The sequence below is a fragment of the Protopterus annectens genome, chromosome 1.part0, assembly GCF_019279795.1.
Source record: "Protopterus annectens isolate FY-2018-M chromosome 1.part0, PAN1.0, whole genome shotgun sequence".
NCBI classification, from domain to species: Eukaryota; Metazoa; Chordata; order Ceratodontiformes; family Protopteridae; genus Protopterus; species Protopterus annectens.
In genome coordinates, this window is record NC_056725.1 from 1,914,506,164 (window position 1) to 1,914,533,006 (window position 26,843).

The 26,843-nt window shown below is 40.7% G+C and overlaps 1 protein-coding gene across 2 annotated transcripts in view; it reads left to right on the forward strand.

Moving 5' to 3' along the window:
- The window catches only part of SENP6 (SUMO specific peptidase 6), a gene marked incomplete in the record, with an annotated part of 3,063,818 nt that overhangs the window by 1,925,799 nt on the left and 1,111,176 nt on the right, over positions 1-26,843 (forward strand).

A 26,843-nucleotide genomic window follows, 5' to 3' on the forward strand; every position in this document is an offset into this window, starting at 1 on the left:
ATTGCTTTGTAAGCCAGGTAGAAATTGCCTCTCAGCTATCTGTAGGAGACCAAGTACAATGATAGAGCTTTGAGCTGGTCCATATAGGACATGCACTCAGAGGAAAGAAGAAAAGCTACTAATTTTATGCTATCTTTAGTAGCAGTATCCTAGTTGGTAAAAAATCTGGACAGTCTTTTGTATAAATTGGTCATCTTTTTTAATGTTTTGTACTGATTTCTTAATGAATAGTATGTTTGCTCCTTTCCAGATCTTTAGGACAAAGCATTCTGTCAGTGTGGCACTTGTTTTTCTGCTTGCGGATTCCACAGTCTGACGTTACAGTGGACTGTTGTCACTGGTAGGCAGATTAGAGGGCACATGTCTCAAATGGCTTGATTTCTTTTCAATTGTACAGCATGCATTCATGTGGCACAGTGATCTTTATTAAACAGTAGAGATGAGACAGGTGCGATTGATGTAGGATAGTAATGTAAAGGAGTATTTCACAACATTTTGTATCTTGAGCCTAAATGTGAGAAAAAGAATGGGCCTTCCATGGGCGTTGGAGAGAACCAAAGACATCCTTCAAACATAACTGTTTAGGAATGGTCTCTGGTGTTGTATGGTGCATTTGGCTCTTCTCACAGTTCAGAAATACCAGACTGCTGACAGAAAGCGTACTACTACTGACGGGATGGGTACCACTACCTATGCAGTTAGGGTCATCATATAAATACAGCAGAAAGAAGTGAAGAAGTGGATGGATTGATGAGTTGGGTTTAAAAAAAAAAATAATTCAATGAAATTCAGAACAGTCCATTTCTTGAAAAGGTGGAGGTTAGTAATGTGACATGCCTGTTGCTAGTGAATGTAAGATGCCATGTTTAGAAATTGCAGTAAGTTGAATTTGTCTTGCATTGTGAGCAGTTCTTCAGCTGCTAAACTTTTGCAACAAGCATTTGCACAGTAGACCATCATCATTGTAGGTCATAGAATAAATAACGTAAGGCATTGTTCTGTGAAAAAAATTGATGCATAAAAAGTATTGTGTCAAGGAGGAATGTTAAAAGAAGAAGAAAATGTAGCACAAGTTAGAATGGACATCAGTTCACAACATTCATTCTTTAGTAAACACAAAATCCAGTTAAGTCTCTCTCCAAGGTTTCTGTTACATTTGGTTTAGTGTATGGGGTCCATTACACCAGATATTTTTCTTCCTTTCTTAAACTTTGACTAAGTGATAATTACACATGCCATCTGGCATATGAGTCCATCCTCACATTCCCCTAAGTTCTTTCCTGCTTCAAAACAAACATGCAGTGACAGTCATCATTGCCATATGAAATCTTTTTTTTTATTTTTACAAAAAAGTGTTACTGCAATTTTTTCCCTTCATTTAGCATAGTGTTCTTAGACTGTATTTGTGTCCTTCATTTAGCATGGTGTTCTTAGACTGTATTTGCATAAACAGATAATGGTCATTAAGTTGTACTTATGTAAAATCATGGGCAAGTGTAAGGTTGAGATAAACTCCTTTACTTTTCTCTGGAACTTCAACATTTGGAGGTACTCGTAGCCGGCTTTATGCATAGGCCACCTAGGTGGCCGCCTAGGGTGCCACTCTGGCAGGGGTGCTTTTCCAGTATTTATTTGATGTAGGTAGACCAGGATGGGGGGGGTACCTGGTGGTACCGGGGGGATGCCATGGAGCCCTTTTGCCTAGAGCACCAGTTGACCTAAGGCTGCTCTTGGAGGTGCTGATGCCTTTTTGAAGTTGTATGGCACTTGCACAGTTTAACACTTGCCGTGATATTCAGTATGGAAAAGTTCCATGGTTCGTGTGTCTTGCAGACCATGAACCAAGACCAGCACTGTTGATGAGGAACATAATATGACTTTCAAACATCAGTTGCCTAAATGGATGGGATCCCATAAATCCATCTAAGGAGTCACAGGCTACAAACATCTGTGCCAGTCTAAACATTATCACATTATAATGCCATCTCTTTTTTCCTCCATTTTATTCAGTTTCCCCTAAGTTGAAAATATGTTTGCATCACCCAAATTAGCTGAATTAATCAACAATCATCTTTTGGTTCTGCTGTGGCATTGTTGGTTAAGCCTCTAGTGATGGTCATAAAAAGCCTATAAGTCATAAGTGACATTTTTTCAACCCAGCTTCCCAAAGACACAGGAGGGATAGATCTTTGTCTACCTTACTTCTCAGTCTGTGGCAGTATTTGAAAGTGCCTGGAGCAGGAATCAATAAGATGTTCTGTTGCATAGCATGAGGCCTATGCAAGAGCACTGATAAAAGTTAGTAGTAGTGGAAGTCAGACTTCAGTGACATCCTCCTCAAATGAAGTTCTTCACCAAGATTGTGTTAAGATCCTTGTGTCTCATCCTTACCATCAGTTAAGGAAAGCTTAGGATTCCACTTGCCTTCCACTGTAGTAGGTAACAAGGTCTGTGAGAAATGTACCTCCAGCATCCACTGGGGGTGGGGTGCGGAATCCAAAAATGTAAGTGCTTTTTAACCACTGGTCAGCTGGCCAGATCATCCTAATGACTGACTTGCTCCCTGGGAACAGTTTCTCGTGTCTCTTAGTTTGAGCTTGGTGATGGCACCCAGAACTGAGAAATGTTTCCCCAGACCTCCCTTTCCCAAATCCAACAAGTTTAGTGTCTCAAAATAAGAAGGGTCCACTGTGTCTTGCAGTTCTGAACTTGTGGCTCATGCACTTGATGTCTGACAGTTGTTTGTTGTCTTTGTGGATGTTCTTCGTGTTTCACTGTTGCAGTCATTACATTTGGGTAATCTGCTGGTAGATTGCCCTCAGTCGGTTGCCCTCAGTCGGCCTGATTAACAAAGTCTTGGGTCCTGCGTTGGTTGCTGTCCCTTCTTCCATGACGCCAGGTCATCAGGGGTATAAAACATGCAGCTGACACCATTACATCAGTCTTTCTTGCCGTGCGGTGCCTGAAGCAGAAGCAGTTTGCAAGTGCCGGTCGGCCGACTCCTGAAATTTTCGTTTTTGAGTTTCAGAACCGAAGTCTTCAACTTAAAGCGAAGTACCCCGTTGGGGAAACTTTTTCTTGCTCCTTACCGATGTCAGTAAAAGTTAATAACTGCATTACTTGTGGAAAGCAAATACCTCATAAAGATTTTCATTTGTACTGTATTCCTTGCCTAGGCCCTGACCACGACGTACCTTGCTGTCGGTTTTGTGCTTTATTTAATCCGCGCACTATACGTAGTCGGTACATTTTTGCCTCTAAATATTTCGGTTCTCTGTTTAATTATCCAGAAAGGATGTCGGTTAGCCATCCAACTACCGGAATTCTGAAAAAAATGCAAAAAAAAAAAAAGACAGAGGCCATCGAGGTCCAAAACTGCCGATGATGCTTCTCCTAAGCCAGTCACCAGTTCGCCGGTACTCAGTGCGGCACTTTTGCAGCCCCTGATACCCGCTATTTCTGACTCGCAGGCCTCTACTGAGACCCATTCGGAGTCCGGTATGCCGCGAGATGCTTCACCTATGGAACCCGCGGATGTCTGTACCTTGAATGGGTCCGAAGCAGGCACCGGCTTCTGAGGGTGTATTCAGGCCTACAGACTTGCATAGTAAACCAACTCCACCTTCTATTATAAGGCCTAAATCTCGATCTATGTCTAAAAAACCAACGCCCAGGCCACATGTTCAGGCCCCTATGCCTAAAAAACAAATGATCAAAATGGCTGAAGATCTTATTACTCTAGTCAGGGGTAGTCAACCCCCCCTTCTAAGAGGCCTAGGGCTGAGTTTGAGTATGAATCTTCTGTTCAGGACTCTGTTTCTTCTAATTCTTCCAGTGACCTGGAATTGTCCATACCTACTTATGAGGATTCTGGTGCAGAGGATTCCATTCCCTCTGCCTCCCCCCTGAGGACCTTTCTTTTGGGGAAACTTTACATACCTTAAGGGAGCATTTCCACTGGGAGGGTCAGGAATTTTCTGAATCTAAAAAGAGGCTTAGGGATTTCCTCCTCCTACCTCAGCATAGGCCTTTGGCTATACCTCCAGTGCTAGACATTGTTGATGTGTTTGTGGAATCCAGTATGGCCCCTGATTCCCTGCCTCTGGCTCCTAGTAAACATGACAGATACTACAGGGTTCCTAAGTCCCAAAAGTTCCTTTTCAAAAATCCTGCTGCGGATCCAGAAACCATTTCTCAGGGGCCCAATTGCATTAAGGCTTCTACTGCTAAAAATCCTACCCCTTCTGATAGAGACTCCAGGCCGCTGGATAGATGGGGTAAAAAGGTTTATGCTTTTGCATCCTTGGCAATCAGAGCTTTAAACTGCCAATTTCATATGTTAAAATATCAACAGCATATTATTGGACTGCTTAAACAGAAAATGATGTTGATTTCTGACTGTGTGGAAAATAAAGATTAGCAGAATTTATTGCATTCTTCTGAACAAGTTGGAAAACATACTTTGCAATGTGGTTTTGATTCTTTAGAGGCCTCTTGCAGGGCTGCTGATGTCCTTCAAGGATGCATCTGCAGTCCTTACAAATGGGTAGTCCTGTCGTCGGGCAGCCCTTCGGTCGGCCGGATTCCAAAGTCTGGGTCTGGCTTCGGCTGGTGTCGCACTTCACCCGACGTCATAGCTGCAGTTTTTCGGGTATAAAGGCATCAGCCGACGCCATTTTCCTCAGTCTTTCTTGCCGCGTGGCGCCCGAAGCAGAAGCTGTTCGCAAGTGCCGTTCGGTCAGATCCAGAGATTACTACTACCGAATACTACTTCGAAGACTTCTAAAAAGCTAAGTACCCCGTTGGGGACTCTTTCTTGCCTCAGCCGATGTCAGAAAAAGTGAATAACTGTTTAACTTGTGGGAAACAAATACCTCATAAAGATTTCCACTCTTACTGCTTACCTTGTTTAGGCCCAGACCACGACGTAGCAGCTTGTCTAGCCTGTGCTTCTTTTAACCGACAGACGCTTAGACGTCGTTCGGAGTTTGCTGAGCAGTTTTTCGGCTCTGATTTTGCCTATATTATGCCGTCGGATCTTCCGACTACGCAAATTACCAAAAAACGCAAAGAAAAGGACCGACACTCTGAAACCGAGCAAGCGGTTCTTTCTTCAGCCGAAACCATGCCTTCTACCGAGGCCTCTTCTAACCTGGTAGAATCGGCTTCTGAAATCCAACCTTCTGTTGCGGTTTCTCAGGAATTATCAGACACTATTCCCTTGGATATTTCAACCCCTGCACGTGGAGCTGCTAGGCCTCCTGCAGCCATGTCCATTAAGGTCTTTGCCAGGGCTAAAGCAGCCAAAGCTTCAAAAACGGTGCCTGACAAACCCCCCTCTCACAGGCCCAGCACCAGTTCCCATATGCTTTCTTTAGCTGAGGATCTCATTTCCTTAATTCGTGGATCCCAGCCTCATCCAGACAGGACCTCTCTTCCACCTCCAGAGAAGAGGCCTAGAGCAGAGCCCCCTGAGCCAGTATCCACAGATGATTCCTCTGATGACTCAGAACATACAGACCCTCCTGAGGCTCCTTATTCCCCTTACGAAGACTCTGATGCAGAAGAGTCCATTCCTTCAGCCTCTCCACCAGAGGAATTTTCCTTTGGGGAAACCTTGCATGCTATGAGGGAACAATTTCAGTGGCAGGGCCAAGATTTCTCAGACTCCAGAAAAAGGCTTAGAACCTTTCTACATTTGCCACAACATAGGCCTTTAGCTATTCCTCCAGTTCTTTCTGTTGTAGATGATGCATTTAATGATGCTTGCACTGCTCCTGATTCATTACCTCCGGCCCCTGCTAAGCCCGATAGGTTATACAGGGTCCCAGACACTCATCACCATTTATACAAGGCTCCTTTTGCAGATCCAGAGACTATCTCCCAGGGCCCTAAAGCTGTAGCAACTGCATCTACTAAAAACCCCCTCCCCTCTGAAAGGGAATCCAGGTCCTTAGAGAGATGGGGTAAAAAAGTTTACACCTCTGCTACTTTGTCAGCTAGGGCTTTGAACTGCCAATTTCATATGATTCAATATCAAGAGTTTATGCTTGACCAGTTAACTAAAAAGCTGTCCTCTGAAGAATCTTTAGATAAAAAATATGTTCAGGAAATGGTACATAACATACAGCAGGTTAGTAACCATTCTTTAAAATGTGGCTATGATGCACTGGAGGCTTCCTTTAGATCAGCCATGACTGGCACAGTTATCAGGAGACATGCATGGTTGGAAGAGCAGGCATTACCAGACCATGTCAAATCAAAGCTTTTGGATGCACCCATGGACAAAGTCAATTTATTTGGTTCCCCTGCACAGCAGGTACTAAAAAAGATGGAAGAGAAGGCGAAATCTGTACAAACAGTGAAAGATTTCTTACAGGTTCAACCTCCAAGGTTTAGCAGGAACTGGCCCTCCAAGAATTGGTCCTTTCCGGACTCCTCTAAGACACAGAGATGCAGGAATAGGCGTTCAAGAGGCAGAAACCAATCCAGGGGTGCCTACAGGGGACGTCAGTGGCAAGGTAACAACCAGCGAGGCACGGACGCAGCCACCACCACTACAACAACACAATCACAGTGACTTGACTGTAGCACCGCCTACCAGGGAACAACTGGAAGCACCCTTAGGCGGAAAGCTAACCTTATTTTCAAAGAACTGGCATTGCATCACAAGGGAAAAATGGATTTTGCAAACTATAGACCAAGGTTACAGGTTCCATTTCCATACTCTACCAGGAAAGAGAGGAATGCCAAACTTACCACCTACTCAAAGGGCAGAAGCTTTAAAGCAAATATCTCAATTATTAAGAATGAGAGCTGTGGAGAAGGTACCATCTATGGAACAAGGAAAGGGATTTTACTCCAGACTCTTCCTGGTACCAAGAAAAGAGAGCAAATGGAGGCCTATTCTTGACCTGTCCGCTTTAAACACATTCCTCATTGTTCCAAAATTCAAAATGCTGACCCTACAGCAGCTTCTTCCCATGCTGGGCAAGGAGTCTTGGCTGGTAACTCTAGATCTCAAGGAGGCATACCTGCACGTCCCCATACGACCAATTTGCAGAAGATACCTCAGATTTCTTGCAGGATCAGAGCATTATCAATTCTCAGCATTGCCCTTTGGCTTATCTACTGCGCCCAGAGTGTTCACGAAATGCCTGGCATCAGTAATTGCTCATTGCAGACTTCAGGGGATCCAAATTTATCTCTACCTGGACGACTGCCTGATACAAGCGGACAACAAAAGCAAGCTAACAGAAGACTTACAAAGAGTCATTTACCTGCTGCAAGCCCTGGGATATACAGTCAATATAAAAAAGTCAAGGCTGATTCCATCCCAAAGAATAACCTTTCTGGGTGCAGAGCTGGACACATCAAAACAAATGGCATTCCTTACTGCAGAAAAGAAAGAGCAACTACCTCTCAATTTCTGGGCATTAACAAAGCAGAACCATCTAACTGCAAGAAAAAGTACTGCAAGCCCTAGGCTTCATGGCATCCTGCATAATTCTGGTCCCTCATGCCAGACTGCATATGAGAAAGCTACAGTGGTACCTAAAGAATTTGTGGTCCCAACACAAGCACAGCCTAGAAACCAAAATTCCAATAATCCCATGCCTGAAGCAAGAATTCCTATGGTGGGCTCAGGCCTGTCAATCAAACACAGGATTGCCCTTCTGCAACAGTCCACCAAGCCAAACCATCACGACAGATGCCTCAGACCTCGGTTGGGGGGGCACACATGCTGGGCAAGTGCATACAAGGCTTATGGACTCAAGACCAGCTGCGCCTGCACATCAATCTAAAGGAAATGCTGGCAGTAAAATTGGCAATCCAGTCATTCAGACCATTTCTCGAAGAAGGTCAGTTGATGATAAGGACAGACAACACCACAGTTATGTGGTACATCAACAAACAGGGAGGCACACACTCTTACCCCCTATGCCGGCTGGCACTGGACCTATGGGATGTGGCTCTGAGCTACAACATTCAGTTACAAGCAATTTTTGTACCGGGAAAAGAAAACATTCTAGCAGACATCTTAAGCAGAACTACCACAGATGCCCACGAATGGATGCTGCATCCGGACATCTTCAAAGCCATCACAAGAGAATGGGGATTACCACAAATAGACTTATTTGCATCCCCACTCAATCACCAGCTAAAGAAATTCTGCACAAGGACGTACCACCCACTTGCTTGGAAAGTGGACTCCCTATCTTTCAGTTGGAAAAACCTGACAGCATACGCATTCCCACCACTTCCTTTGATGCACAAGGTGCTTTTGAAAATCAAAGAGGAACGTCCAAGGATCATTCTGATAGCTCCAGACTGGCCAAGCCAACATTGGTACCCATTGCTGAGGAGCATGTCTCGGGAACAAATATGGACACTACCCCTGATCCCATTACTGTTAACACAGAACATCTACAACATCCTGCATCTAAACCTGAAAACTCTGCAACTAACTGCCTGGAACATTACATAAGAGCAATTAACCCAAATTTATCCCAAAGGGTTAAAGACATAATCCTTGAGGCTCGTAGACCTTCAACAAGAAAGAATTATGCAGCAAAATGGAAAAGGTATCTCATTTGGAGTACTGCAAAGGGAGAAGATGTGGCACTGGTGAACATAGCCAACATCTTGGAGTACTTGGCAGAGCTCTTCCATACAGGCCTGTCCTATTCTTCCATCAAGATACATGCATCAGCTATTTCAGCAGAATACAGCTTGGATCCTCCTGTCTTCTCATATCCTCTGCTCAGACAGTTTCTGAGAGGAATTAAAAATGTAAAACCTCCCAGGAAACCACCATTGCCAGCATGGGACTTGAACTTTGTGCGAGAAGAATTGACACTTCCCCCTTTTGAACCAGCAGCAACAGCAGAATTACAATACTTATCCTGGAAAACTGCTTTCCTGCTGGCACTCACCTCAGCAAGAAGGGTCTCTGAACTACAGGCATTAATGGCAGTGCAACCCTTCCTAATCTTCCATCAAGATAGAGTGTCCATGAGAACAAATCCTACATTTATGCCTAAGGTGGTATCCAGAGTGTCTTTAAATCAGGCTATCCACCTACCTACATTCTTCCCCAACCCACAGAACAGGGGAGAAAGAGTGTTGCATTCCTTGGATGTACATAGACAATTACGCTACTACCTGGACAGGACAAAGTCCAATAGAAAGACTGACCAGCTTCTGGTAGCATATGCAACAGGAAAAGAAGGAAAACCAATTTCAAAACAGACAATCTCCAAATGGATAGGAAATTGCATTAGATTTTGTTACTCCTACCATGGAAAGAAAACTCCAGAGAACATCAGGCCTCACTCCACAAGGGCTACAGCCACTACCACAGCTTTCTTACGAGGAGTGGCTACCAAGGACATTATAGAGGCTGCTACGTGGACCTCCGTGCATACATTTGCCAAGCATTACAATTTGCCTTTATACTCTAGATCCCGAGCAGGTTTTGCCACTGCTGTTTTGCAAGGGATCCTAACTACACCATAATCTCTCCTTTTTTCCTCCTCCCCTAGTTTAGCTATGGTATTCTACCCATTTGTAAGGACTGCAGATGCATCCTTGAAGGACATAGTACAGTTTTGTACCTACCATAAATGTAGATGTCCGATAGGAATGCATCTGCAGTCAGGATTACCCACCCACCTTCCCCTCTGTGGTACTCCTAGGGTATTTGCCATCCTTCAGCTAGCTTGGGGGGGATCTATTATGGTGTAATTGTTTGTATATATGTACATACATGCTTATTTTATGTGTTTGCTCTCTACTATTTGGAAACATTGGCATTTATCCAAATTTAGCCATCCAAGAGGGCACCTGGCATCTGGGGCAAGAAACACTGAGGAAAATGGCGTCGGCTGATGGCTTTATACCCGAAAAACTGCAGCTATGACTTCGGGTGAAGTGCGACACCAGCCGAAGCCAGACCCAGACTTTGGAATCCGGCCGACCGAAGGGCTGCCTGACGACAGGACTACCCATTTGTAAGGACTGCAGATGCATTCCTATCGGACATCTACATTTATGGTAGGTACAAAACTGTACTTTACTGGGTCTGTACGTAGAAGGCATGCTTGGCTTAAGGAGCAATCTCTGCCTGATCATGTTAAAGCAAAATTGTTGGATGCTCCTTTAAATCAGGACCGTCTGTTTGGCAATAAGGCTGAAGAAGTTGTAAAAAAGATGGAAGTTAAAGCTATGCACACTGTAAAAGATTTCTTAGTGCAACTCCAAGATTTAGTAGGCACTGGACTGCTAAGAATTGGTCCTTTCCAGCTCCTTCCAGATCCTCTCAAGCCAAACCCAGACACTCCAAAAGCACCAGGTTTCAATCCCAAGGGACTCGCAGAACTAAGCAATGGGGGGCTTCCACTTCCAAATCTGGAAATAACAAGACACCCCTATGGTAAACAGTCTCAATGACTTTCTTTAAAATTACCAAGCACTTACCTGTTAGCCGCCCCTTTGGGGGGAAAGATTGCTCTTCATGCACAAAACTGGGAAATCATAACCCAGGACAAAAGGGTTTTTAATGTAGTGTCACAGGGATACAGATTTCATTTCCACACATTGCCAACACCAAACGGGTGGCCAGACCTGCCCCCAAATCAGTGGGCAGAGGCTCAGAAACAAGTACTTTCCCTCTTAAACATGGGGGCTATTCAACTGGTACCAGAAGAGGAAAAGGGACAAGGTTTCTATTCCAGGCTTTTCCTGGTACCCAGAAAAGACAAATCATGGCATCCAATTCTGTACCTGTCTACTCTAAACACCTTTCTGGACATTCCAAAATTCAAGATGCTGACTCTTCACCAGTTACTTCCTATGCTAGGCAAAGACACCTGGTTGGCAACTCTAGATTTAAAAGAAGCTTACCTACCTGCATATCCCAATCAGGGAATCTTGCAGAAGATACCTATGCTTCAAAGCGGGCTACTTGCATTATCAGTTCTCTGCACTGCCCTTTGGCTTGTTTACTGCACCCAGGGTATTCACAAAGTGGCTAACTCCAGTAATTGCTTTTTGCAGGCAAAGAAATATTCAAATAAAATCCATACCTGGACGATTGTCTAATTCAGGCAGAAAACAAGGCCATACTTCTAAATCACCTGGCATTTGTTAAAAGGGTTCTAACTTGTCTAGGGTACACCATAAACGAAAAGAAATCACAACTGGTACCCTCTCAACAGATTACATTCCTGGGTGCAAGCTTGAATACAACTTCCCAGATGGCTTTCCTCATGCCAGAAAAGCAAATTCGTTTGGTGACTTACTTTCAAGCAAGTGGCCACAAAAACCTTGCTATCTGCAAGACAAATACTGCAGGCCTTTGGGTTCATGGCCTCTTGCATTCTTCTAATTCCATATGCAAGACTGCATATGAGGAAACTTCAGTGGTACTTAAAAAGTCTATGGAGTCAACATTGTCACAGCCTGGAAACAATGATTTCTATCATACTTTGCCTACGCCTGGAGTTTCTTTGATGGGCAGAGGCCTGTCACCAAAACAAGGGACTGCCATTCACACTACCCCCTGCCATCCAAACCCAACTACAGACGCATCAGACTATGCATGGGGGGGCTCACCTGGCAGGGAAGTGCATTCAGGGCAAATGGAACCCAAATCAAATGCACCTACTTATCAATCAGAAAGAAATGTTAGCTGTACAGAATGCTCTGACAGCCTTCATGGACTACATTCATCCAGGACAACTAATGGTAAAGACGGACAACACCATGGTTATGTGGTACGTAAACAAGCAGGGGGGTACACATTCCTACCCCCTCTGCAGACTAGCCATGGCATTGTGGAACACTGCCTTGAGCTACCAAGTGCAACTACAAGCTCCATTCCTGCCAGGAAATCTGAATGCACTGGAAGACGGACTAAACAGAAATCTCATGGACCCACACGAGTGAAAACTGGAGCCACGGATTTTCAACATGTTGACAAGCAAATGGGGGAGCCCAGACATAGATCTATTTGCCTCCCCCCAAAACTACCAGTTGGACAAATTTTGCACAAGGACTCCTCACAAAAAAGTCTGTAAAGTGGATGCTCTGTCCTTCAGTTGGAAAAACCTATCAGTCTACGCCTTTCCCCCACTGCCTCTGCTCTCCAAAGTTCTGCTAAACGTCAAACAGGACAAACCAAAAATTATTTTGATTGCTCCAGACTGGCCTCGCCTACACTGATACCCACTCCTGCGCAGTGTGTCGCAAATATCTCCATGTCACCTGCCTCAGACACCTTCCTTGCTCTCTCAGCAGGAGAGCCAAATTCTGCACCCTCAGCTCCCAACATTGAACCTTGCAGCTTGCCTAATCTCTTAAATTCACCGTTAGCATCCCTCAGCAAACCTGTGATGGATGTTATCTTGGAGGCGAGAAGACCTAGTACTAGAAAATCTTATGCTGACAAATGGAAAAGATTCTGTGCCTGGAACCAATCTTTAGGGATGAGCACAGCAGTGCCCAATTTACCTCAGATTTTGCAATACTTAACTGAGATGCTTCACAAGGGCCTGTCTTTTTCCTCTATTAAAATCCACGCTTCAACTATTTCAGCTCACTATAACACAGAACCACCCCTCTTTTCTCATCCCCTGCTCACGTAGTATCTCAGAGGGGCAAAGAACTTGAGACCACCCAGAAGAGCTCCTACCCCTGCCTGGGACCTTAACTTTGTTTTGGAAAAGCTCGCTTTACCTCCTTTCGAGCCAGCTGCTACTGCACACTTAAAATTTCTTTCTTGGAAAACAGCCTTCCTATTAGCAATCACTTCAGCTAGAAGGATATCTGAATTACAGACCCTTATGGCAGTGGAGCCTTTCATCATCTTTCATGCAGACAGGGTATCACTGAGGACCAATCCATCCTTCATGCCCAAGGTGGTTTCCAGTGTGGCTCTTAACCAAGCCATTCATTTGCCAACCTTCTACCCCAATCCACAGAACAAAGGGGAACGGATTCTGCATTCCTTGGGCGTGCACAGACAACTTAGATTCTACTTGGAGGGAACTAAATTTTGAAGAAAATCTGAACAATTGCTAGTGGCATTTGCTGCTGGGGCAGAGGGAAAGGCTATTTTGAAACAAACCATTTCTAAATGGATAAGCCATTGCATTAATTTCTGCTATAAGCACCATGGAAAACCTATCCCCCTGGGGTTCAGATCTCATTCCACCAGGGCTGCATCTACTTCTGCAGCCTTTCTCAGAGGTGTTCCAACCAGGGATATTCTAGAAGCTGCTACCTGGAGTTCAGTGCATACTTTCACCAAGCATTGTCATTTACCAATTTTCTCTAAATCCAGAGCTGGCTTTGCAACTGCTGTCTTGCAGGGCCTTATAGCTGGTCCTAATGCTGTATAAATCCATCCTCCCAACCATAGCTTTGGGAATCTATCCAAATGTAATGACTGCAGCAGTGAAACACGAAAAACATAGTACAGTTGTGTACAATTACCATAAAAGTAGATGTTCAAGTCAATTCACTGTTGCAGTCCTGGTTACCCTCCCTCCAGCCCCCTGTTTTTCTCTTACTATACCTCTCCTTTCTTTTACTATGCTTAAAAGCCTTTTTGGTGTATTTGCTTTTGGTTGGAGGTATATTTTTGTGTTTTTAATTTTATTTGCTCCCCATTCGGGGGGCACCTGACATCTGGGGCAAGAAAAACTGATGTAATGGCGTCAGCCGCATGTTTTATACCCCTGACAACCTGATGTCATGGAAGAAGGGACAGCAACTGACGCAGGATCCAAGACTTTGTTAATCAGGCCGACTGAGGGCATCCTGCCAGCAGATTACCCAAATGTAATGACTGCAACGTTGAATACACTCGAACATCTACATTTATGGTAAGTGTACACAACTGTACTTTTTTAGTACACAGATAATGGGACAAACATTAGAAAATATGATTTGATGCTTGTGCAGGTTCAGTGTAGGTATCTGTTATCCCCATGACCTCTTCACCAACCCCATCCCTGTGCTCCTTTGTGGTGTCCCATTGCGTGATATGTGGCACTTAACATTTGCATGCTGTATTGTACCAACAGCATTTAAGAGCTATCAAGCAGTAGCTGGTGTGGTAGGGGCTCTCCTTACTCATCAGTCTTCATTTTAACAAGTTTGAGTCCCCTTGCATTAATAATAAAAAAAACTGTAAAGTATTTTCCATCGTCATCTTCATGCATGTACATTTGCCTCATAACATCAGTGTTGGTCTTTACATCATGCATTGATATGTTTCCGAAACAGTTAACCTTCCTACATAACACATAATCTTAATTTTTTATATTGATAAAAATGTGATATTTTTTAATCTAGTTGACTTCCTCCTTCCTTTAAAGATCCCACCTGTTCCCTTAACATTGTTTGAGATATCTTCTAAAGTTGGTTTAGCTTTTGATTTTCATTAAACTTAGTAAGGCCTAACTATGTCTTAGCACTTCTAACCTTAAATATCAACTCAAAATCATCATCTCCTTAGTTACTACATTTTGTTCCCTCAGCATATATTGAATCTTTAAAATCATTCGACTTCATACATTTTCAAAATGCATGTTCCAACATTCCTCCCATTTACCATTCACATCTCCTAAACCTATTCCCTACTTGTGGTAAGATCCTTTAAAATCTACTAAGTGTATAAAATATTTGTACAAACATTTTCAGAAAATATCATGAACTGTTTGGACTTTGTCTCATACTTGCATGCCCTGCAAATCTCTCTTCCCATTGTTCCTTCATTGTTTGTGTATTCTCTTTCCAAGTCCTTTCTAAGCTCATCTGATTGATTCTTGTAGTCATCATTTAAATTGTATATGCCCTTATCCTTTTTTTGATAGCAGCCTCTGCTATTGATTTCCCTAGAAATGCCACCAGCGCTGGTCTTTCACTTATTTGTTTCCTTCGCTGTTTGCCTGAAGTATACTAACACTGCCTAACTTGCAGGTCAAATACTTGCTCAGCTTCCTCCCATAATGTTACTTTTCCTCTAGATTTATCTTCTTGCACTACATTGGTTTGTCAGGTTTCCTCCACTTAATTACATCTACCTCTTGCTTAATGTATAGACTCTTTCTATTATGTATCCCTTTTGGAAGAATCTCTTTGCTCCAGTCTCACACTGTTTTAGTCTTCATAAAATTTTATGTTACTTTATAGATGTAATATTCTGTAGTTATTACAGGTTTCCTTAATGAGTTGTATCCAGTATGCTAATCTCTGTTTATCCCATGTACTTTTCCATTTGTACCAGCATCTTTTCCACATTAATCTTTATCCCTTAGCTTGTGTTACATATACAGACCTCTGCAGTGTGGCCTTGAAATACTGCTTCAGATCTGGTAGTTGAAATTCCTGTTGCTCTATAGGGTAAACCAGTTTATCCCATTTAACTCTTGCACTTTACCGCTCCCAGATACTCTTTCAGTTCCATGTTTGTTTTCATCTACAATGTTTTATCTGGCTGCTATAAGTCTGCCTGAATTACATACATGACCATAGGAACTATCAAAAGGTTTTGCTGCCTGTATCTTATTATGCAAATCCATGATCATAATCTTCCAGTATTTCATATTTCTAATTATCTTCTGCTTAATCTCTTTCCACGTGTTTTAGCTGCCATAAATGGAGTCTCTTTTATCTTGTATGCCCAAGTATTTCATTTTATCAAGTCCCCATGAAGATAGATACTGTTGAACTAGCTTTTATGTGGGCTCAGCATTTACCACTAATTGCCTTAGTTTTATTTTATATTAATTTATTTTGTATCCTTAAAATGTCTGAAGCTGTTTCAGAGTATCCCACAACACTGAGATATCCTGTTCTTTCTGTCAAATACAATACAGTATCTCCAAACTAGGTTATTATCTCTTGATTACCATACCAGTGATATCCCTGCATTTGTGAGTCCATTATTTTTCCTGCTAAAAGCTCCAAATATAAAGCAGATCATTGGGGGGTTTATCCCTGCCTGGTTCCTCCTGCTTAAACAAAGTTTGCCTGATAGTACCTCTCCCATTGTTCTTCTGACTTCTGATCTAGTACCTCTCCCATTGTTCTTCTGACTTCTGATCTTTCGTATGTTCTACTTAATTGCATTTTAGAGAGAAATACAAATGCTGCCATTGATCCACGCACAAAATCCCAAAAGATTCTGTTGAATGTTTTCTTTGCATCCAAGCACACCTAAAATGTGTATTTTAATGTTTTGATTCTCTCTAACTCATTATTGTTCTATTAATATTATTTTTATTCCACAAAGCTGCATGGATTCATTTGTCAATTTTCATAGCATATTTGCTGTTCTGTTTGCTAATGTAGACCAACACAATTTATAATCATGATGTAAAATAGAAATTGGTAGTAAGATGCCAAGTCTGTGGGGACTTCCCCTCTTTTGGCAATATTGCTGCTGTTACTGTACCCCTGGATGCCAACACTTCTCCCCATTACAGTGCATTATTAAACAATGGCTTCCAAGTCTTTATCATTTTCTTCCCAAGGTACTATAGTAATGCCATCTACTTCCGAGGATTTTCTTCTAAATTGAGACTGTGCATCACAGTCTTTATTTATTTTCCATCCGTCATGGTTGTCTGTGATTGAACTTCATTTCCTTTAACACTGAAAATATTTACACTAGATTTAGATTTCCCAGTTGCACCTTATCCTCCTTTCCCAGTTCCTTATTTTTTAATAAATATTCATACAATTTACAAAATATTTCCAATTTCGTCTTTAGATCAGTAGCTCTTGTCGTCAGAGTTTTTCTGTCTTTCATTTTGTTTTTTGTTGCTGTACTCATTGAGCTAACAATTTTTGCACATAGGGGCTGTTGTCAATAATAGCCACTTAGCAACTTTCAAAAGTCATACATAGTGTCTAAATGCTGACGTTTTTCTAGAATTCTTCTGCTGTTCCTCCACCTGTTCCAAAATATTTCCCTTTTTAATGTACAGTGATTAACTTTTATCAGGCTTTCTTTTCTCTGTCCCTTATTCCATATTTCTCTCTCCCTCATTTCTGCTATATATTTGGAGTCCGTTTTCAATTTATGAAATATTCTGCTCACTTGAGAAGTTTCTTTAAGCCCATTCTTAAATTTTAACTGTTACCAGTCTTTGAGTCATTTTCAGTAAATATGTAGGAATGCACCAGTGTCCTCTTTTATTGCCCTGCATCTGTATCCTAATTCTCTCAATGAAATGGTCAAGTAGGTTTATTAGATTAGTTTCAGTACTTTAAATCAGATGTACATGCTGCTGTATCAATATATTCTTTCCAGCCTAATGGGAGAGGTAATGCGTAAATTCTAACAGAACTTCTGCTGCTAAATTAATACAGTCACATACCAAATACTACTTTGAAAATATAGCCTCATTTCTTGTAACATCTCTTGTAGATTCACTATTTCATGTCAAATTCCAGTCAACTTCAGAAATTAAAATACCTTGTTGAAAAATGATTTCTACCAGAACCCTTCTTAATTCACACATTTCTCAGCTCAAATGCCATCTTAGGGAGAGTAGAAACTTATGCCAGTGTAAATTTCGTTCCTTCCTAGTAACATCACATAGCCACGAATCTACCATTGCTATGTTCTTTTTTCTTCTGATGGTGACCCTTTCCTTACCAGTGTAATTAGTGTACCCTCTTCTTTTGTCCTGATATTTTGCTGAATATCCACCCTGCAGTCTTTACCTCATTAAAGTCACATTTATTCTTATTCAAGTGAATTTCATTTAACATTATTTGCATGCTACAATTAATGTAGGTCATTACCCCTCCCCTTTTATCTTTTCCAGAAGGGCAATTTATATTTCATGTTAATATTGATAGTGCCGCCATTCTAAAAAGTAAATATTACTGTCATTAATAATGCTGACATTTTTTTGCACATAATATTCCATTGAACAGCTTATGTAAACACACTTGGAACTGGCAGGTAAAATTTCTGTATTGGCAACTTGTCATCCATTTCAGAATGCACATTATCTTTTTTTTTTTTTTTCAAATGTTGCAGTTCATAATTCTCTCCCATACACTGTCTAGCACGCACATGCAACTCAAGATGATGTGTAATTTTAAAATGAAAAGAAAAAAATGCAACCCTTACAGCTAAAATCCAGTGCTCATTTAATTGCAGCTAGAAGCACTACCTACCGAAAATCTGAGGCTATTATGTACATTGCATGATTTCACCTGTGTTCTAAATCTGTCTGTTGCTGTCTAATCACTTTTTCCCTCCCTAACATAGAAAAACACATGTCTACATTTAAATGATTTTTATTAGGTTTTTTTAAACACATTTATTAAATTATCACTTAAGACATGGGCAAACATGCATTAACCGAAAAGAAAACAAACCATTTTAACATTTTCCATTTAAATACAATATACATCATATATATTTTCTTTGCTATTATCTTCAGTCCATTACAAAAAAATTGCTGAATCCTTACCTTCCCTTAAACCTCATTCCTCCTCCTGATTATTATGCATTTATTGTTCCCACAATTTCCATTTGTTTCTATGTAATTTGCTCCTTTCCTTTTTTAAAGATCCCTCTTCCAATAATTTTATCTCTTTTATAATATTCAGTACCTCGAGTACAGTTGGTATATATTTTGATTTTCCATTTTCTAGTAATTGCTTTTTTGGCAGCTAACAAAATTAAACTTAATAAGGCATTACTGTGTCAAGGCAATTCAGATCCTGTGTCCCAGTTCTAAAGAATCATTTCTTTACTTACAGCCATTTGTTCACCCTATATTTCTGATAGAGTACTTTGTGGGGAATTGTAGGGAATTTTTAAAATCTGCTAACTCGTACACACTTCCAAAGCATATGTTCCCCGTTACCTCTTTTGACTCAATCACACCTCCAACATTTGCTATCTACCTGAGGAAAAATTCTTTGAAGTCTGCTTGGGGTATAAAATTATCTATGCAGACACTTCCAAGCAAAGATTCTAAACCACCTGGATGTGGTTGTATACTTGGGAGCCAATCATATGTCTTCTCATTGTTTCCTTGGATTTTATTAGCTTTAAAAAAGTCCTGACTGGTCTTCAACTAATAAACTAATGTTATAAGGTGTTTATTCATCAATGTCCTTCTTTTCCTATGTTGCAGTATTCTTAACCTTAGGAATTCCCCACCTAGGTGACCGAAACATCCTGCCAGTATACAAAAGACTTTTGTTGCTGCATGATACGTGCAACGTTACACATAGCAAGGTGGGCAATGAAGGCCGTAAAGGTGACGTTGGCACGTACCATTCCCCAGAACTTTAGCCATCCATCAGAATGACAGCATCTACCATTTGTCTGATTGTGAGTGTTTTCAGATAAGTGCCCCACTGGGAAAATCTTTGTTTTTCTTTGCTGCAGGATATTTTTGTGGTTGATGTCATCTAGGAAAGGCAAGTGTAGTTGTGGATGTCAGATTCCACACACAGGCAGCCACAATCAGTGTTTCTTTTGCCTAGGGTCCGAGTACATTTATAAGTCTTGTGCGATTTGCCAGGCATTCGTCCCCAAGATCCTTCGTAGTTGTTTGTCAGCCTTGAACATTTACCTCGAGAACCAACGTCTGAAATGGTTAGCTTTTGGGATTGTCAAAGGAAAAATATACTTTAAAAATTATCAAAACACGGTAGGTTCAGGTTAAGGCACTTTAATCTTGCAGCAAGGAGACAAAAACGTGCTAATACAGAGTTTGTCTGACTAGAATCAGGAAATACAGGTGTTTTTTATACATTTTCTAATAAGACATTGCCTACCAAGCTGACGTAGTGAATCACAAGTTTTGTCATCATTACTTCACAGTCATTGTTTTTACAATATTCTGCTGGTACCATCAATTTTTGTAAGAAACTTCCTAAGAAAAACAACGTGGCATTGGCTGCCACCAGTTAGATATATGCAATGTTACCATTCAAGGTACTATGGCTAATTCAAGCACAAAGCAAGTATAGATTGCAGTTCATTTCTCTAACAGTCCTTTGTCTATGTTATCTCTAAACCTCTGCAGCTGCACATGTTCTCATACTTCGAAGAGAGCTGATTGTTTAAAATCATTACATTTACAGAATATAGCATTGTTCATTCATTTTTCCTGACCCAGCAGATAATCACCTGCTTCTCAAGTACATTTCCAAAAGGCATAAACATGAATATCGCTGTGCTAGCAATTACTAGGTCAGAGGGCATCTTGCAAGTTTCAGAAAGCACACTGCAGTTTCAAAAATCTTCTTTTTCAGTCTCATATGAAACTCAACTGTATATAAAACAGTGTATATAAAATAGAATGAAAAACGTGTTAACTTATTTAGTTTCTAATTAGCATTAAGCAAAACACACATTAATACATATTTTTCTGACATTTCCCCACTGTTAATACTTTTTAATTCTATTTTCAGAAGAATAAACAATTTGCTTCTTTTCCTAACCTCTTCCATTCAGGATTTGCAGTTAAGAAAGTCATTCAGTTTAAACTTATGAAAGTGTTTCACATTCTAACAATTCAATTTCAGTACTTTGATACAAAGTCTCCGAAACTGATATATCTATGAATTCTTTGATTAACTTTTTCATGCAGGGGATACCACAACAAATACATGCTCCTAATAGGAGTAATCCCACACAGATGGCGATCAGGATGTTCATTAGGATGGAACCCCACCCCCCAGACAAATTCTGGAAAAAGTCCGTCAGAGGGTTTGGGCCTGGTTTGATCATGGCCGACACTTGCTGTATCACCTCAAGGTGGTAGTTTATCTTGTGTTGATGATCTGATATATACGCACAACACTCTTCTTTGATTAAAGCGCACGTACCACCTCTCGCCACTAGGGTGAAGTCAAGAGCCATTCGGTTCTGGAGCACTACAGTTCTCATAGCATTCAGTTAATCAGTTATCAATTCAAGAGCAGAAAAAGTTGCATTACTCATTACTTTGAGAAGTTTAGACAGTTTTCGCAGCTCCCAAATCGATTTCACTGTGCCATATGCAGGTAATATGCCTGCCCACTATATGACAGCATCACTCAAGTCCATGTGCGCATCAGTTTGGTACCCACAGTATGATGGTCTTTCCAGCCCGCCTCGATTTGTCCCACTGGATTTTCAGGCTTCCTGACAGCTTTCTTGGCCACATCTCGGGTATTTTGAATATTTCCCTGAGGCAAAACTGCAGTGTATCATATGGCCGGGACCAGGTACCCCAAAAAACAACTGCCGGACCAATTCTCAGGTAACCATTTATATGCCTTTTTACCACACACAAAATAACAGTCCTCTACCTTAGTAGTTACTTTGTTACGAAATGGCTGCCCTGCATGAAACATTTTCCTATCTATTACAGATAGTTGTTTAAAAAGTGCAGGATTACGTTGCACTTGGTCAATAGTCTTATGCATGGACTCAAGAAATGAGTCACAATTTGAACTACAAGTTCCTCCCATTTTGTTTGCTTTGGTAAAACATTTTATTTTATTTTTATTTATTTTTATTTTACATTTGTTGACCAGGCTAGTCTAGCTGGATATATTTCCATTTTCAGTAGAGGCCAGAGGAGAAAAGCTCCACAGAAGTAAAAAATATATACATACATAAAAATCAACATAGATGACAATAAGCCATTTAGAAAAAGGTTAGTAAAAAACAGCAAAAATCTTCAAAAATCTTCTAAAAAGTTAGTATAACATTAATTACTTACTACCACACACAGAGAAATTCCAAACAACATCATACAGGAATTAAAAATACTTAGAGATCAGGATACAAAGATAATAAGTAATGAAAGTGGAACAATAAGAGTGGAGTAGGGAGAAAAAGGATTAGAGGTGGAGAAAGCAGGTTAAGAAAGTTATCAGGGAAAGAAGCATGGTGAGGATGAAAAGGGAGAAGAGAAAAGCTAAGAGGAGAAAAGAGTAAAAGAAGAATATAAGAGATAGTTTAAGATAATTTGTAATGTACAGTCACATTGCACTTGCTCCAACCCACTTGAACTGTGTCATTCTTATAAAAACATACAATTCCTTTTTGTGTCACAGGCAAATACAGTGCTACCTTATCATATGTTTTAATAGCTACGGTGTCATAAACCAGATTTTCCCAGGTCTCATTGACCCCTAGGGGGACTGCAGTCATTAATAACCCCCCGTACGCTGTTGGTATGGCTGTGCAAATCCAGCAGTTCGAAACATTAAAAGTCTCAACATACACACGTGTAATTGCCTGATAAGTGTTAAAGTTTGGGTGCCAGTCTATGTTCGGCTCATCACGTTTAATCAGTTCAACTTTTGTGGTAGGAAAAAGGAAAGGCGACAACAAAATTAACAATGTTATCGGTATAGCAACCAGAATAATCATACAAGATTTCTGAGATTGTTCTGTATTTCTGTTTGCTCTATACCTGGTCATTTTGTTCTCGTTGTACAACAGTAACAAAGTTTTTGTCCAGTTCAAAGTTCTTAACCAGTTTACAGTGTGTCAAATGAATCCAGGACGCTCGCTCTGCGATCTTGACTGCAGTGGGTGTCGACAGTAGTACCTGGTACGGCCCTTCCCACTTCGGAGAACTCCAGTTTTTTCTCTTCACCACCTTCACCCAGACCCATGCGCCTGGGGTACTGCTGTTTCCAATGGTCTTGTTTGCTCTTTATCTGAAACAGAATTTAACTGCAAAGGTTTGTTATTCAAAAATCGCCTCATATACCCTGCAAGTGAACTGTCAGCCTCCTGCTCTGCAGGCATGAGAGGTTTCCATTGAGGTGTATAATATGCCCTCCCAAACAGAACTTCAAAAGGAGTTAACCCTTTTGCATTTGGAACAGTTCTCATGCTCAACAGTGCCAGAGGTAAACAGTGCACCCAGCTCTTTTGTGTCTCACTAATCAATTTCCTAAGCTTGTTTTTCAAAACCCCATTATGCCTCTCTACTAATCCTGCAGATTGGGGGTGGTATGCACAATGATTTTTCAGAGAAATCCCGAAATAACGGCTAAGTTGTTGTATAGTTTGATTTACAAAGTGTGTGCCATTGTCACTATAAATCTTTTCCGGTATGCCAAACCTAGGAATAATTTCTTTAACAAGGACTTTTGCAACAGTGGCTGCATCTGGATTTTTAGTTGGAAAAGCTTCCACCCATTTGGAAAACATGTCTATAATGACAAGGCAGTACTTCTTATTTTCGCATTTGTTCAGTTCTGTAAAATCCATACAAATAGTATGGAATGGATACGGTGGTATAGGGAAACTCCCTCGCTTAGGTTTCAATGCCCCTTGTGCATGATGCTTGTTACAAACATGGCATGCTGCACAAAAATTGTTTGTGTAGTTTGTAAATCCATACGTCGTAAACACTCGATTCACTAACTGTACCATCCCCTCTGTTGAGACATGGCACTGCCCATGGCTCAACAAAGCTGCATATCTAAACAAGTTAGATGGTAAAATCGGTTTCTTTTCTTTGGAGATGTACAGTCCCTTCTCAAGTATTGCTCCTCGTTTTATCCACTTCTGTTTTTCTACATTTGTAGTAAGTGTCTGCATTGTTTTCAACATTTCTAAGTCTAAAATCTCAGATGGTTGCAATTCCTCACTTAAAAGAAAAACTTCTGAAGCTGCTTGTTTTGCAGCTGTGTCAGCCCTCGCATTACCTTTTGAAATCCTATCCTGTTGCTTGGTATGAGCTACACATTTGCAAATAGCTATTTTTTGAGGTAACTGAATAGAGTCTAACAAATCTAAAATAAATTGCGCATGGTTAATTGGTTTACCAGTAGATGTTATCATTCCTCTATATTTCCACTGCTGCACAAAAACATGTACAGTAGAAAAAGCATACTGACTGTCAGTAAAAATGTTCACTTTATTCTTTTTTGCCAAGGTACAAGCCCTTGTCAAAGCAATCAATTCTGCTGTTTGTGCAGATAAGTTGTATGGTAAAGACTTTGCTTCTAAAATCTCGGTATCAGAAACTACTGCATACCCCACTAGATTCTGTCCTGTAGGACCCCTCCTGCATGAGCCATCTACATAGCATGTCACCTCGGCATCATCCAAGGGAACATCGGTGAGATCTTTTCTAGGTAATGTCTTCTGCTCAATCTCCTGCAGGCAGCAGTGTGATTTGCCATCTGCAGGGGTTGGGAGCAAGGTTGATGGATTCAAAGTTGTGCATCGTTCAATTGTCATATGAGGTTGGCTCAACAGTATAGTCATACAGGAAAGATGTCTAGCAGGAGAAAGATATGCTACTTTTTCTTGCAGTAAAATAATTGCGACTGCATGAGGCACTCTCAATGTGAAAGGGTGGAACAATACTACTGAGGCTGAAGCCTGCACTGCCATTGCAGCTGCGACTACTGCTTGTACACAGTGGGGCAAGGATCGCGCCACTGGGTCTAGCTGTGATGAATAGTAAGCTATGGGGCGTTGTCTGTCCCCATGCTGTTGTGTTAACACTGATGTCATATAACCTTGCTTACAGTCTACAGTTTGGAAAAATCGCTTATGATAGTTTGGTAATCCTAAAACTAAGGAAGAAGCTATCAGTTGTTTTAGTTTGCAGAAAGCTGATTCTGCTTCTGGTGTCCACTGTAATAAATCTTGTGCTGCCATCGGCTTTTTGAATATCAAGTTGGTCAGTGGAGCAGATTCCAAGGCATAGTTTGGAATCCAACTCCGACAAAAGTTAGTAGTTCCCAGGAAGGACATCATTTCCTTCTTGGTAGTTGGTTTAGGTGCTTGTAATATTGCTGTTTTTCTGTCTTCATCTAATATTCTGCCTTCTTTGGATATTAGAAAATCAAAAAAGCAGATCCAACGCAGCACTTGAAGACAGGCACGAGTTTAATACAGGTTAAGCGCTTTTCGTCGCTCAAGTTTGAGCAACTTCCTCAGACAACAAACTAAATTCCATTCACATTTTTATACTCTCACGTCACAAGTAAATTTCATTAAGGAAATCAATTAGCTAACAATTTTTCAATTAAAAACCCGCCAAATAAAAAGCACCAAAGCATTACAACTTCCACAACTAATAGCAGCAAAAAATATATAATACATATAATAAAAATGCTTATATTATTACTTGTCTCATAAAGATATAAATGAACATATATAGATAATTAAATAGTATACTGAATAAAGGGTATATGTTCAATATTTAATATTTAATGTATAATGTTTGATATTTAATATTTAATGTTAAACATTTCATCTACATTATTCTAGTACTATGTCATACTGCAATATAAAATCATGTCTCATTCTAATTAACTCTATCAACTACTACATTACTAAATGTATTGCCAAAAAAGTTTTTAAATAAAGTTTACCAATAAAATTGCGATACAAAACCAGAATGTGTATTCAATATAATTGAAATATAGTTTAAAACTAAAGTGCTACAGAACCAGTCTGTTACAAAACAGAAATGTAATTCCTAATCATGTAATGAATACAATACTAAAATGATAGTAAAATCTAAAGTCGAAACCTGGACCACCCTGAAACAGCTCGGAAAAAAGAGGGGGGTGGGGGGGCGAGAGTAGAGAGGAGGGGGAAGGGGGGGGGAGAGAAAGGAAGGAAAAAGAAAAAGAAGGAAGGGAAAGAAGGAAAGAAAGGGAAGGAGGGAAAGGGTAAAAAAGAATGGGTACGGTGATGAGTATACATATATAGTGAAAAATGAATAGAAGTAACCTAATATACAGCAGTCAATGACAACCTGAGTAAGAAACCTGAGTGAAAAAATGAAAAAAGTGATAAAAAGAGATGGTAATAACAACTGTGATGGATCGTATATGTAGAAAAGCGTGTGTGGAAATAAGTACATGTGTAAAACATCAAACATCGTATTATAATGAGCTACAAACAGTATGAATACTAGGATCATTTAGCTACGATTCAGACTCCTAAGTTTGAGTAGGCAGCCTATATTACAATGGTCATTCTTTGGATATTACATATCACTGGTATTTGACCTGTTTTTTCCAAAGTTGCAGTTTGTTTTTGTTTACCTTGTGTCCTTGAGTGGCTAAAAATTTGTAATGATTCTATGGTATCCTCTCTGCATTCTTGCTGGGTGGGGGCTGCCAGCAGAATGTAGTCTACGTAAAGTAGAATCTGACTGCCTTTCGGTGGGATAAATCCCGCCAGGTTACTTGCCATTTCTTGTGCGAATATTGTTGGACTTTCACAATATCCCTGTGGTAGTCTCGTATATGTATACCTTTTCCCCTGAAATATAAATGCAAACCAATATTGGCTGCCAGGGTGTATTGGTATTGAGAAAAATGCATTGCTAATATCTACCACAGAAAAATACTTCTGTTGAGGTTTCAAATCATTAAATAAAGTGTGTGGATCTGGCACCGTAGGTGCCCTGGGTATAGTTGCGTCATTTACAGCTTGTAAATCTTGGACCATGCGCCATTCTCCGTTTGCTTTCCTAACAGGAAATAAGGGTGTATTACATGGTGAATCAGGAGATTCTATCAAGGCTCCTTCCTTAAGTAAGGCTGCTATTTTAGGTTTAATTCCTATTTCTGCATCCTTTCTTAAGGGATACTGTCTCTTTTGAGGTCTAAATGCTGATTTTGGCGTGATAGTAACTGGTCCTGCTGTACTAATAAGTCCTACATCTGATTTCCCTGTTGACCAGAGAGTCTCTGGTATGTCTCGTAAGGCTTTTTCCTCTTCCTCTAGTAAGAGTGCTACTCAGCTGTCCTCACTTGCCTGTGAGTGCGCAGCTGGGTGTGTCTGTGTTATCCAATTTAATTTCTGCTTT